This window comes from Colobus angolensis, unplaced genomic scaffold (genome assembly GCF_000951035.1).
Source record: "Colobus angolensis palliatus isolate OR3802 unplaced genomic scaffold, Cang.pa_1.0 Scaffold226, whole genome shotgun sequence".
Classification (NCBI taxonomy): Eukaryota; Metazoa; Chordata; class Mammalia; order Primates; family Cercopithecidae; genus Colobus; species Colobus angolensis.
The window spans coordinates 4,665,164-4,678,270 of record NW_012115444.1 but is presented as its reverse complement, the minus strand read 5'-3'; positions in this window follow the sequence as shown (position 1 = coordinate 4,678,270).

Genomic DNA, 13,107 nt, shown 5'->3' with positions numbered 1-13,107 from the left:
GTAGCAAGTGACATCAGATTTGTGTTTTTAAAAAGGTCATCTCTCTGGTACCAAGACTTCTAGCCATGGAGACCTGGAAAAGGGAATATTCTTATAAAAAGAGTCCTACTGCTAATGATGTCATAGCAACACTTCATAGCAGTTTCTAAGAGAGGGAGAAATAAAGAAAATGTTTGACTTTTTTAAAGTGACAGAGTCCACCTACTCTAAGTAGTCTTTGGCCTAAAGGGTGCCCTCTGAAGAGCCAGTTTAAAAATAATACCAACCAATCACTTAGGAGCAGCTTTTCTCTCGTCATCCACAATAAAGTATGTTTCTTCCATTTGCAGGCATAATTTGGAAAGCTTTTTGCATAGATCCCATGATAAGTTTCAAAGAGCAAATATATTCATTATGTTATAAACAAGCCACAGACTGCCACTATTTCAGGTATTTGCAGGCACTCTTGTGCCTAAATATAACTGTGGAGTCATTTTTCCAAAATCTGAATATAAAGCCCCTATTTCTATCCTTCATTTGATTGGAACCATTCAATCATCCTGGTAGATAATAAGTTTGCAAGTTCTTAGATTGCATTTCATTATGTTTCAGTTCCCCTAGAGAATAAATGTGCTCCTTTTCCCAACAATTGTAGAGGAGAAATACTTCTGACATCTCAAATTTCAGCCTCTGGAAGACGTCTCTCTTCTGGACATGAAAGTCATTTGTTTCCTGGACATTCATTTGTTAAATAAGAGAAGTCAAGACCCCCTCGTGACAGCCAAAATACCTATTAATTTAAGTTTCCAAAGAAAAATGAATCCAGATCAAAATAATTCCATCCAGATCAAAATAATTTCAAACCAAAGAGAGAATACTAAAAATTCCTTTTGCCTTCAGGATGACTTTCCTTTTCACAGAAGTACCTTCAGTGAAGAAGATTGGTTTATCATATTTTATTTGTCAGAGCTGCCAAAGTGTTTTATGTTAATATAATTTTTAGCTTCAGAGAATGTTCATTGAAAATGTCTTCGATGGTCATTTTGGTGTTTGTTTCTTCCTTTTAATTTAGCTTGTAATTTATTCTGGGCTTTCTAAGTACCACAATGAAAGAAGACAATTAAGGTCCTTGACTTGAGGGAGTCCATGGAATTAATGACGTTTATAATCTAGAGACAGAAGACACACAAGTGAATTATTTTTTCAAAATAACATGCAGAATTATAACCACAAAATGCTTATAAGGATAATCCTCAAACCCATATAAACCCACTTACTTAAAATAATGTTGGTCCAAATCTTCTTTGGAGAATTCCAAATAAATTGTGTGGATACTCCACTCCAAAGGAGGAGGAGTGTAACTCCACTGATGAATGGGCTGTACATAGTGACTTCCAAAGAATATACTATGGAAAAAATAGTGCTTTTATAGTTGAGAAACCTGACAAACACTGCCTCAGCCAGGTTATCAAGGTCAACATCAACAGTCAATAAATCATGTTAATTCATGTACCCTTGACCTGAGGTGAAAATGGTGAAGATCTCTGTGATCGTCATGCCAAAAACCTAAAACCCCGGTCTAATCATGAAGAAAACATCAGGCAAATTCCAATAAAGGAAGAGTCTATACCTGATTAGTACTCCTCAAAACTGCCAAAATCATCAAAACAAGGAAAGTGTGAGAAAATGCCACAGCCAAGAGGAGCTTAAAGAGAATGACAACTAAAATATAATAAGGTATCCTGGATGGGATTCTGGAACAGAAAAAGGAAATCTTAAAAAATATGAATAAACTATGAATCTCAATTAATAAAAATGTGTCAGTAGTAGTTCATCGACTGCACCAAATGTACTATACTAACGTAAGATTAATAATAATACTAAGAGGAAACTGTGTGCAGTGCTGGAGTGGGGACAGCATGGGGGGATTCTGTACTATCTGCTCAATTATTCTATAAATCTACAACTATTCTTAAAAAATCTAAAACTGTTTTAAAAGAATAAAATCTATTAATTTTTTAAAAGAATCTTAGTCAAAACAAAATTAATTAGAAGAAAAAATGCCCACAGTCAGATGTCACTATTAATAAAATGATACCCCCTTGCAAATGTCACATGGAAAATCAAATATAGTCATCCTGAAAATTAGAAAAAATATGCTCAGAAAAAAGAGAAAGTAATACATCCCATTTTAAAGAGGTAATTGTAAATTTCATCCGTTCTGGACCTATTCATACCTTCTTAGTTCCATAGTAGAATTTGAAACTTTCCAAAAATATGCATACTTTATAAAAGCAGAGAACATTGATTTCTTTTAGTACCAAACTCATTGTATAACACAACATTATAATGTGTTCTATCAGCTGATCTTAAATAGAGAGATCAACCAGGCTGGGTACAGTGGCTCACGCCTGTAATCCCAACACTTTGGGAGGCCAAGGCAAGAGAACTGCTTTAGGCCAGGAATTCAAGACCGGCCTGGGCAACATAGAGAGACCCTCATCTCTACAAAAGAAACTTAAAAATTATTCATGCCTGGTGGCACATGCCTGTAGTCCCAGCTACTTGGGAGGCTGAGCATAGGAATTCGAGGAGGATCATTTGAGCGTAGGAATTCAAGGCTGCAGTAAGCTATGATTGCACCACTGCATTCCAGCCTGGGAGACAGAGTGAGACCCCATCTCTAAAGCAAAAAGAGAGAGAGAGAGAGGGAGAAATCAACCATTTATAGAATGGCCCCAGTCTCTCAGGCAGCTCACAATGAGGTAAGGCTTCTTTAGATTCTGCTAAGATTTCTCTAAATGAGCAGTCCTTGTTTTATATAACATGGAAAACACAATAAATACATAAACAAATAAATGCTATCCAGCTACTTGATATCAAGCTTGGTAATAATCATATCACCTGCCATCCTAGCACCAAAAAAAAAGAGATCAAAATAGCCTGGTTATTAATATTTTCATTAAATATTCATCTCAAAATCACAAAGAGGAAAAAAGTAGCCCCTGGTTTTTTTTTTTTGTTGTTGTTGTTGTTTTGTCTTTTTTTTCTTTTGAGACGGAGTCTCGCTCTGTCTCCCACACTGGAGTGCAGTAGTGCGATCTCAGCTCACTGCAAGCTCCGCCTCCCGGGTTCACGCCATTCTCCTGCCTCAGCCTCCTGAGTAGCTGGCACTACAGGCGCCTGCCACCACGTCCAGCTAATTTTTTGTGTTTTTAGTAGAGATGGGATTTCACCGTGTTAGCCAGGATGGTCTCAATCTCCTGACCTCGTGATCCGCCTGCCTCAGCCTCCCAAAGTTCTGGGATTACAGGCGTGAGCCACTGCACCCGGCCCCTAGGCCCTGTTTTTATACCAGTGACATTTTATATTAATGCATTATCAATACGTGTATAGCTTTCACAAAACCAAGGCCCAAATTCAAACAGAATAAAAGTAATATAGTACTCATATTCCAACCTCATGTGGGAGTTGAGTTAAACTGTTACAATGACCAACAAAATATGGATTTTTTTTCCTTTTTTAGTATAAAAATTGATATGATTATTTTTCATTAACTCTACCCAATCCCTTTTTGGGTTGTTATTGGACTTTATGGATTAGGATAAATTTAAAGTTTGCATTGAATTTGCAATAGTCAAAAATTCCAAATAAAAAGTGTTCTCACTTGATTTTGCCAGAGCCAGAATTGTTGCATTTGCTTAATATGCATAACTGAATGATCGAACAAAATCCATGACCAACAAGATTCGATTTAAAAATAGTACTACCGTAGGACCATGGTGGTAAAAGTCCTAAACATCTTCTAGTTTAACCCTTTCACAATAAAGAAACTGAGGGCCAGGAAAGTGAAAAGACACTGTAATAACACAAGTAATTTATGGCAAAGTCCAAATTAGCAGCTACATTATCATTCATTCATTCAAACATGGTTATATTCAACAAATGTTTACCAGGTGTCTTCTGTGTGTCAGAAGCTATGCTAAGCACACATCAGCAAAACAGATAAAACCACTGCCTCATGGAGTTTATAGTCTACTGAGAGAGGTAGATTTTAATCAATCACATAAACAATTAGTTTTAAAAAACTATAATGCATTCTATGAAAAAGGGTATACCCTGCAGCAAGAGCTCACATAGAGAAATTTGACTAAATCAAGGAAGGTTCTAGTGGAGAGTCACATGTCAAGGATGAATTGGGCACTCATTAAGCAAGGAGAGGAGGAAGTTTTTAAGCGAAGGGAACAGCAAGTGCAAATCCCTGTGGAAATAAAATATGGAAAGCAGAGGGTATGAAAGGAGGCCTGTGTGGCTGAAGTCTCTAAGTAAGAAAGAGCATTTTTCAAAGTTGAGGATGAATAGGTAAGTGGAGATTAGATAATGCAGAACCTTGTAAGTCAGAGTAAAGAGTTTTGTCTTTGTCCTAAATACAATCAGAAGGTACTAAAAGATTTTAAGCAGAACTTGGAGGTGGTTGGTGAAGGACAGGCATTTTGCACTATGCAAGGATTACTCTAGCTGCAGTAGGGAGAATGAAGAAGAGACCTGGGAGGATGGGGTCACCCCAATTAGGATATTTTCTAGCCCAGTGCTCTTTCTATTACCCTACATATGTGTCAGAATCTGCCCACCAAAATCCATTTTCCCATTCTCCCTAACCATGTGGCTGGACTCCATTTCCCAGATCCCTTTGCAGTTAGGTATGGCCATGTGATGAAGTTCTACGCAATGGAATGTGAGCAGAAGTGATATTGGCTAGGTTAAGGGCTTTGCTCAAGACCAGGCAACACCTCCTGCATGTTCTCTCCTCTCGTCTTCTGCTGGCTGCATAGCAGTGAGGACAATGAGAATTTGAAGGTAACAGTGCGCTTAACCAGCCTCAGTTCCTGAATAAACACATGACGGGAGAAACTCACCAACGTGGAGCACACATCCAGACTGTCTGATGAGCAATAAATATAAACTTCCACGTCTTAGAGCCACTTCATTCTTGGGTCCATTCTTTACAACAAATTTAGCCTGTTCTAATTAACTCAATTGATATGTCTTTCTATGTTATGCATACATAATATGTCTCATATGGGTCAATGTCTATAAACTGGAAAAACAACTAGCAAATTCATTAACTAGGGACCTGCTTATAGTTTTATTATATAAGGTAATTACTTCTTAGTTTATATAAGCCCACAGTCCCTCCTAAACTGGCATTCTATGAAATAGTTGACTGAGCTTCACAAGTATGATGAATTGCACACTTAGGAATTTTCTACCAGGGTCCACACCTTAACTACTTTCTCCTTCAAGTGAGGCTAGTAATTTTTAAAATGTCTATGATTGGCTTGGGATTTCTCTAATAAGAAATGTAAAAAACAAGACCCTAAATTATTAATTTGCTAGTAATTTTCCCCTTAGGCCAAGGTCACTTTTTTCAGCTGATATAGTCTTTAATTCACTAAAAATTATTTACTAAATACCTACTCCAAGAACCCAGCTAAGTCCCTCAGCAGAGCCAATATTGATGTGTTGAATGCTATGGATATTAACTATATCCAGTTCTAAACACTAGTATGTATTTCTGAAGTATTAATCTGGCTTGGATAGTAGACAGTTCCGTGGGTTAAAATAAAAGGCACAGTCAGATCATACACAGAGTTGGAAAGAGAAACAGAACTTTGCTTTTCCCTCCTGCAAACATGCTCAGTCAGTAGTTGTCCACTTGTGATGGATACCACCTGAATCAGCTGGCATATTCTTGGCTGCAAGTAAGCAAAATTCTAAACTCAAAATGACTCAAAAAACAACAACAAAAAAAGACGTAGAGACCCTTCATGACGTCATGGAGGACCCAGATCATTTCTCTATCTGTGGTGCCCTCACCAGCACCTTGGCTTTTGTCCCCAGTATTGTTCCTTTATAGTCCAAAAATGGCAGCAATATCCTCTCAAAAGGACTCAATACTCAAAAAAAAAATTTTTTTAAGAAACATTTTTTCTTCTTTAATATTTCTTCTTAAGAACAAGAAAAACTTCCCAAAGCCTGCCAAGAGAATTTTCTGTGTTCCTTTGGCCAGAATTGTGTCGCATGGCGAACCCTAAACCAGATATTGATAAGTGAAGTAGAATTCTCATGATAGATTTAGGTGGGTTAAGATTTGCTAACCAGGACTAGAGGATGGCCCTGAAAAACACAGTCAGCCAATACTTGAACAAAACTGGGATTCTGTTAGAGAGATAAAAAAAAAAAGAACAGCTATTGGGCAGTTAATTGCCATTTTTACTCCACAAAGTGATCTTTCCTTTATAATATTTCATATCTTGAAATGACCTAACATTCTCTTCATTCTTCATTTCCAAATTTAGATATAGATAATAGATAGGTAGATAGATAAACAAATAGATAGAAATTTTCTTCTTTTTCAAAGATTATGCTACTGGTGCTAATTATTATCTCTATGTGTGGGTGTGGTTTAAAAATAATTGTCGTAGGAAAAGCTGCTGCACTCTAACATGTCTGTGAAAAATAGCTAGAAATTTTTGAAACCAAGTCTATTCGGCTCTTAGGGTGCTGGCCTCATATTGAATTATTATTGCCATTTCCTTTCTGCTGAAATTTTGATGACATGGTCATCACTCATTCAACCAAGTGTGGCTATTTCAGATTTAGTTAAGTGTCTTTATTCAAGGTGTCCTCATAGGCTCCTTTATTTGTTAGAACTATTTCAAAATGAATAGACAGATGAATCACCAGGGCACTGCACAGCACTAAATGGAGGAAATAAAACAAACAAAATCATAAGACAATTACAGATTTGGGAAATTGTTTATATTATCAAATGATAAAAGGGTGAAATCTAACATTTAGTATGACTTGTGTTTGTGGGGGAACATTGATAGGCAAAGAAAAAGAATTCAAACAAATTGGAGGGTTATCTGTTAGTGGTGAAACTACAGGTGATTTTTTAAAAATCTTTTTGTGTTTTTCATGCATTCTATATTGACTTTTTATGAATAAGAAGCATTAACCACTGCTTCTGACAGGTGTATGCTGCATCCCAGCCTTCAGTGTCATTTGCCAGCCTCCAGATCAACCCACTGGAAGCTTGGAGATTAAAAGTAGCAATCATTAGAATGCAGCAGGCACTATTTTGACCCAGGAAAGCCCAAAGAGCATCCCAGAAATGGTCTTGTTCTGGAAAAGCTTCCAATCTAAGTTAGATACACTGACAGGCTCACGACATCTGGTAAATAGACACATTACCCTTGCAGTACTGAGATAAATTCTAGAGATAGATTCCAGCAAGGATTCAGTCGAAATCAATTTCATAATGGTGGGCCTGTCACATCACCCCAACTAAGCTTCAGGTTTATTGTTTATAAAATGCATGAAGTTGAAAACAAGTGAAAGGAGGCAACACTGAGAAATCTTTTCCTAAAAGTCAAGAGACATACTGACTTTATTTAAAAAAAAAAAAAAAAACTAGAAAACTAGTCTTAGAAGAACACATCTTAAAGAATATCTCAAATTGACTAACACCAGATGCATTCCCATTAAAATCAAGAATGAGATAAGGGTTATGATTTGAAGTAATTGTATCATTCCATGTTTAATGTCTGTCTCCAGCCTAGGCTGTAGCTCTAGAAGGACAGAAACTGTTTCTGTCTCGTTTGTTGCTGTATCTCCAAGGTCGACCACGGTGTCTGGTGCGGAATAGGTACTTTGTAAATCTCTTGTGAAAGAAAGTGCAGAAGGCAAACTGATACACTGGTTGGTTGGCTGTTTTCACCAATAGTATTTTGATTTTTCTACCACTGCCATAAGACAGCATGTAGGACTTAAAAGTATAATTAACACAAAGCCAAAATCGTTATTGTTTGTAGCCTGTAAGACTATCTACAATGAAAACCCATGAGAAAATCATTCTAAAAATTTCAGTAAGAAGCCAAATGAGAAAATATATATTAAAACATAGATTATCTGGCCAGGCTCGGTCAGTGGCTCGCACCTGTAATCCCAACACTTTGGGAGGCCAAGATGGGAGGATCACTTGAGGTCAGGAGTTCGCGACCAGCCTGGCCAACATGGCAAAACCCCGTCTCTACCCAAAACACAAAACTTAACAGGGCATGGTGTGCACACCTGTAATTCCAGCTACCCAGGAGGCTGAGGCAGGAGAATCGCTTGAACCTAGTGGGTGGAGGTTGCAGTGAGCCGAGATCGTGCCACTGCACTCCAGCCTGGGTGACAAAGTGAGACTCCATCTCAAAAAAAAAAAAAAATTGATTATAAATTAACAATGGTTAGAAAATATAATGGAAAAAAATCTCTTACAAGAGTGACAAACATACAGAATACTTAAAGTGGCCGTAAGATGTAAAGGACCTGTTTGAAGAAAATTATAAAACGCTTCTAAAGGACATTTTTCTAGATGCAAAGTTTAAATATAGGAAAGATGTCAAGTTTTAAAAGTAACTCCACTGAAAATCTCAGGAAGCATTTTTGTATTTGCTGATGTTAGTCTGAGGCGAACATGAATATTGAACCAGTGAGAGTTCAATATTTGAAAAGCGGAAGAGTAATAAAGTGTGACAGCTTTCAGTTTTAAAACCATTATAAAGCTAAAACACTTAAAAGTATGATATTAGTGCAAAAGACTAGAAACCTAGTTAATGAAACAGAATACAAAACCCTAAAATGACCTTAATACTAAGAATGTGTTTTGCGGCAAAACTGATTTGGGTAACTGAGTCGGTGGACTTTGGAGTCACTCTATCTTCAGGTTGCGTCTCCACTCTGCCTCTTAATAGACAAGCAGCTTGAGCTATCTAAGCCTCTATTTGCTCATCTGTAAAAGGGAATTAAAAATAACTCCTAGAATGTTGTTGTAAGAACCAAATAAAATATATATGCATTAAAATGAATAATTCATTAAATATATTTAGCACTGTACCTAAGTATACAATAAATGGTAGTTACCATGTATTTTACAAACCAATTAGAAAGTAATATACAGGAAATGATGCTAGGACAACTATTTGAGGAATAATGTTTATATGTTATATATTTATATTTTATATGTTACACTTTACAAAGCATACCAACAAGTGAAAGCAGCAAATCCAAGTATTAGAACTACAAAATAGCTATAAGATAGTATAAGTAATGATTTTCCTGATCTTGTGATAGGGAGAGCTTTAACAAATAACTCTGATGAAACATCATCACAAAGAACAAAAAAAAAAGCAATGAGTTTAATGTTTCTGTAGAAAAAGTTTAAACTGCTCCATATAAAAGAAAATTAACCACAAATAAACAAAACACAGAAAAACACTTTCAGGAAATTGTATGACAGATACGGAGTTAATAACTTTAATAAAAAACAGCTCTTTAAAAACAATACCAAAAAAAGCCAGCAACTCAGTAGAGAAGTTCACAAAGGATCTGAAAAATGATTCACAAAGAATTAAAGAATAAATACAAATTGTTAGCAACAATGAAAAAGTGTTTAATTTAATCAATTCTGGAATTTAAATACATGGAGAATTTAAATTAAAATTTCAGTGTATTTAAGTCCAAAGAAATCTATAAAGGGAAATGCAAAAGTAAAAATATTTTGTACACTGCTATCTTAGCAACTGCCTAAAATTGACTCAAATATGTGAAGCATTGTGCATCTCCCATTTAACCCCTATGTGTTAAGGAGAACTTTAAATTTTCAAATGAGATTTCAGAACTGATTTTTGCTAAACTGCAACATGCCACTCTCTCTGCCACTCCATGTTCTTTTCCTTTCTAACATGGCTCATATGACTTTCATACTACCAATAATTTCCGTGTCGTAAATGTCAGTTCGCATGAGCATGAACTAAGTACATGATGGACGACCCTTGAGGAAACATGTAGAGATCCAGTTCTGGGCTTGACTCTCTTACCACTAGCTGTGAGGAAGGCCATGGATGAGGCCTGTCAATCCTCCAAATGCAAAACAACTAAGTCAGCATTTCTCCCAGGGAGGTCTATAATTCCATTCCTGCATCCCATTCCAGCCCTTCAGAATCAGAAGGCAGGATCTGGAAATTGGCATTTTTTTAAGAAGCACCCTAATTAATAGTTCAGTACTTTAAAATTTGAAAGCCAATATAACGGCAGACCTTTAAGTCCCTCCTAACACCAAAACTCAAGTTATTTGAAGAAAAAAATATGCATGCTGAAGAGTAGCTCCTCTATGCACATCTGAGAGTGACCACCCACCTCAATGCTCAAATTTGGTTTCTCAGATCCTTGTTAATATTTGAGGTGATATCTCTTTAGGTATCAACTAGGTTTGTTCTCCCAATCCCACACATCAAATTACACTCATCAAAACTGCCAGTCTACAAAAGGGCTCTCAGAAGCACATAAATTCAATCCCAAGTCCTGATGAGTCAGACACTTAATCACACCATAAAGTTAATGGAATCCAATTCGAATGTAGACACCTCAACAGCTACATTACATTGAATTCACAGCATTCATAAAGTGTGGGTTTCAAAGTGAATCATCAGCCTAATGGAAAGTTCAGAGCAGAATGCTCCCCTCTCATTGGTCACTATGCAGATCCTCAGCTGCCAGGAAAAGGACCAGAGCTGTCAACACAACACTGTAACCCAGGCAACCAGCCACACTGCTAGGAACTTTTCAACACTTGAAAAAAATAATACAAGTTATTATAGAAACTTTCAGGTGCTCCATAGGCTGTTTGGACACCTCCTGGTTTATAACAGTCATGATGTTTAGACGTCAGACTCCGCCTGTCAGTTTAGGACCTCCCATCATTAACAGCCCAGAAACCGGTGGCTCTCTGGCTGCTCCTGATTTGACCCGATTGCCATAAAGTGTGTTCCTGCAGCAGAGCAACTCTGGGGTAAGAGGAAATAGAGACTATGTTCCCGAGATCCCCCAAATCCATTATTTAAACAGCAGGAAATAAAAATGTCATTGGCCCACTAAACATCCAGATGTGGTCTCAGTGATGTTTGGCCTCCACTAGATGAAGACATCTGGATGACTGACTGAGCTTCCCAACCAGGTGGTCTACGCAAGTGGCATCTCAACTCTGAACTGAAGGTGTGTGGGGTTTGCAGTTATGACGTCGCTGTGCGAACTCCTTCTAGTGAGAACGTCTTTTCACATGAGCTTTTCCACCTTGGATAGGGCAGCTTTGCCTAAAAGAATTTCGAGGTCCACAGAACAGCTTAGATCTACCTTTTCAACTAGGCTTTCTGTTGTTCAAACATTTACAGTCATTGGGAAGCTAAGTGGAAGGTAGACCAAATCCTTTCTTAATTTTTTTCCTTAAAGACAGCTGCTGGAATCCACTCATTCTTAAAAACTTATTTACCTGAAGTAGGAACTATGCATATAAAGGAAGGAGACAGGACTCTCAAAATGTCTTGTATACTTTTTGAGTCTAATGTGCTGAACTGCAAATTTAATCCACTGAAGTGGTTTCATGCAAACGCTCCTCTCAAATTTCTTTTGTACAAAATCTTGATGCATAATGTATAGAGTCTGAAAATGGATTAAACTACATTTGGAGATGGCTTGAGTTGTTTTTTTCTTAAGCAAGCAGCAAAAATGAGCAGGTTTTTTGTTGTTGCCTTTTTTAACCCTTCTTGCTCTCAAACAATCACACATGGATTATGTGTTCTTGAAGCTGCCTTCCACATAATTTTTCTTTTTATTTTCCTGTCAAAAAGCTTGAAATGTAGAAAGTTTTAATTAGAAATGTGAAGGGTGAATTAAACTCATTTCCTTCAGATCTCCCAACTAAGGCAGGCAAATAGAATGGTAAAACCTTCTGATGTATTCCTGGAAGATAGTTCAGCAACTGAACAAGCAAATGAGTATAATCTTACTGAATAAAATATTTCCTGTTACTCCACAATCTTAATTACCCTTAAGACTGTGGCCATAGAAAGAATGCCAGTCTGTGTATTGGGGGAGGCAGGTGTGGTAGATACTCGCAGACACCTTTTTACCAGTGCCCAATCAGGGCCAAAAGAGTGAGGCAGGAGGTGGCCAAGGGCAAATGCCAAAGTCTCCAGGGGAATCACAGAGATGTGGTTACAATCTTACCCTTATGTCTTGCAAAATGCTGTGTTTCATTATTTGCTTATTTTTTACATATCATTTGAATACTAGTAAATTGTAATGGAAAGAGTTACAGCTAGAATGAGGAGATTTACACTCAAGCCCTGACCCTACATAGTTATATGACCTTAAACTCACTCACTCGTGCTGTTTTCAAGTTCATCATCTGTGGAATGGGGAGAACCATCCTCCATCTAGCTACCTTTCTTCATCCTGGGGTCACTGAGAAGGACAAAAGAAAAGGATGGGAAAGTATTTTGTAAAGTCTCAAGCTTCATGTACACTGCTGAATTCTCCTCTGCTTTGGGTTAACCACCATTTCCTGCAGAGAAAATGGTGGCCTCCTTTTCTTCTCCCACCTTCTTCTTCATCCAGGTTTCCCAATGCTGTGGGTGAAGTGAACAAGTTGTCCTAGGGGAGAATTCCAGCTGCTGCACAGCCAACTGCTTCTGGTGGGCTCCATGTACATGGCCTAATAAGAGCTGTTCAGCTGACAGTCCCCTACCCATTACACTGAGAAGCAGGGTTTGAGATAAAACACAGTCACCCCACTCCCCACCTCCCAGCGTTCCTCACAGTCTACTTTCTGAACCACTTCCCTTGACTCACCTTGCTCCTGACCTTATGACTGATCCTTTTGCTTTTGTTCACCACACCCCTCCAGTTTCATAGGTAGTTTCAGTTACCTGGCTTGGGCTTTTTGCTTCTCTTCTCCATCCTGATGTAATTAACGCACTGAATCACACTCCCTTTACCGACAACTGGTCCCAGCACCTTGTACTTCAGCCCTGTGAATGGGACACAGACAAAGAGAAAGCTGTATATGCAGATGTAGGAACTGAGATGTCTCCCCAAAAAATAGGCTGTTTCAGGACTTCTGACAGCACTTGGGGCATTTTCTCTTTTGGGGCAAAAACTTGGACCAATTGAACAATTTCAAATTCTATGGGACAGGTACTTTGGAAGAAAGTGATGAGGGGGGAAGGGGAAGTTTTCCCC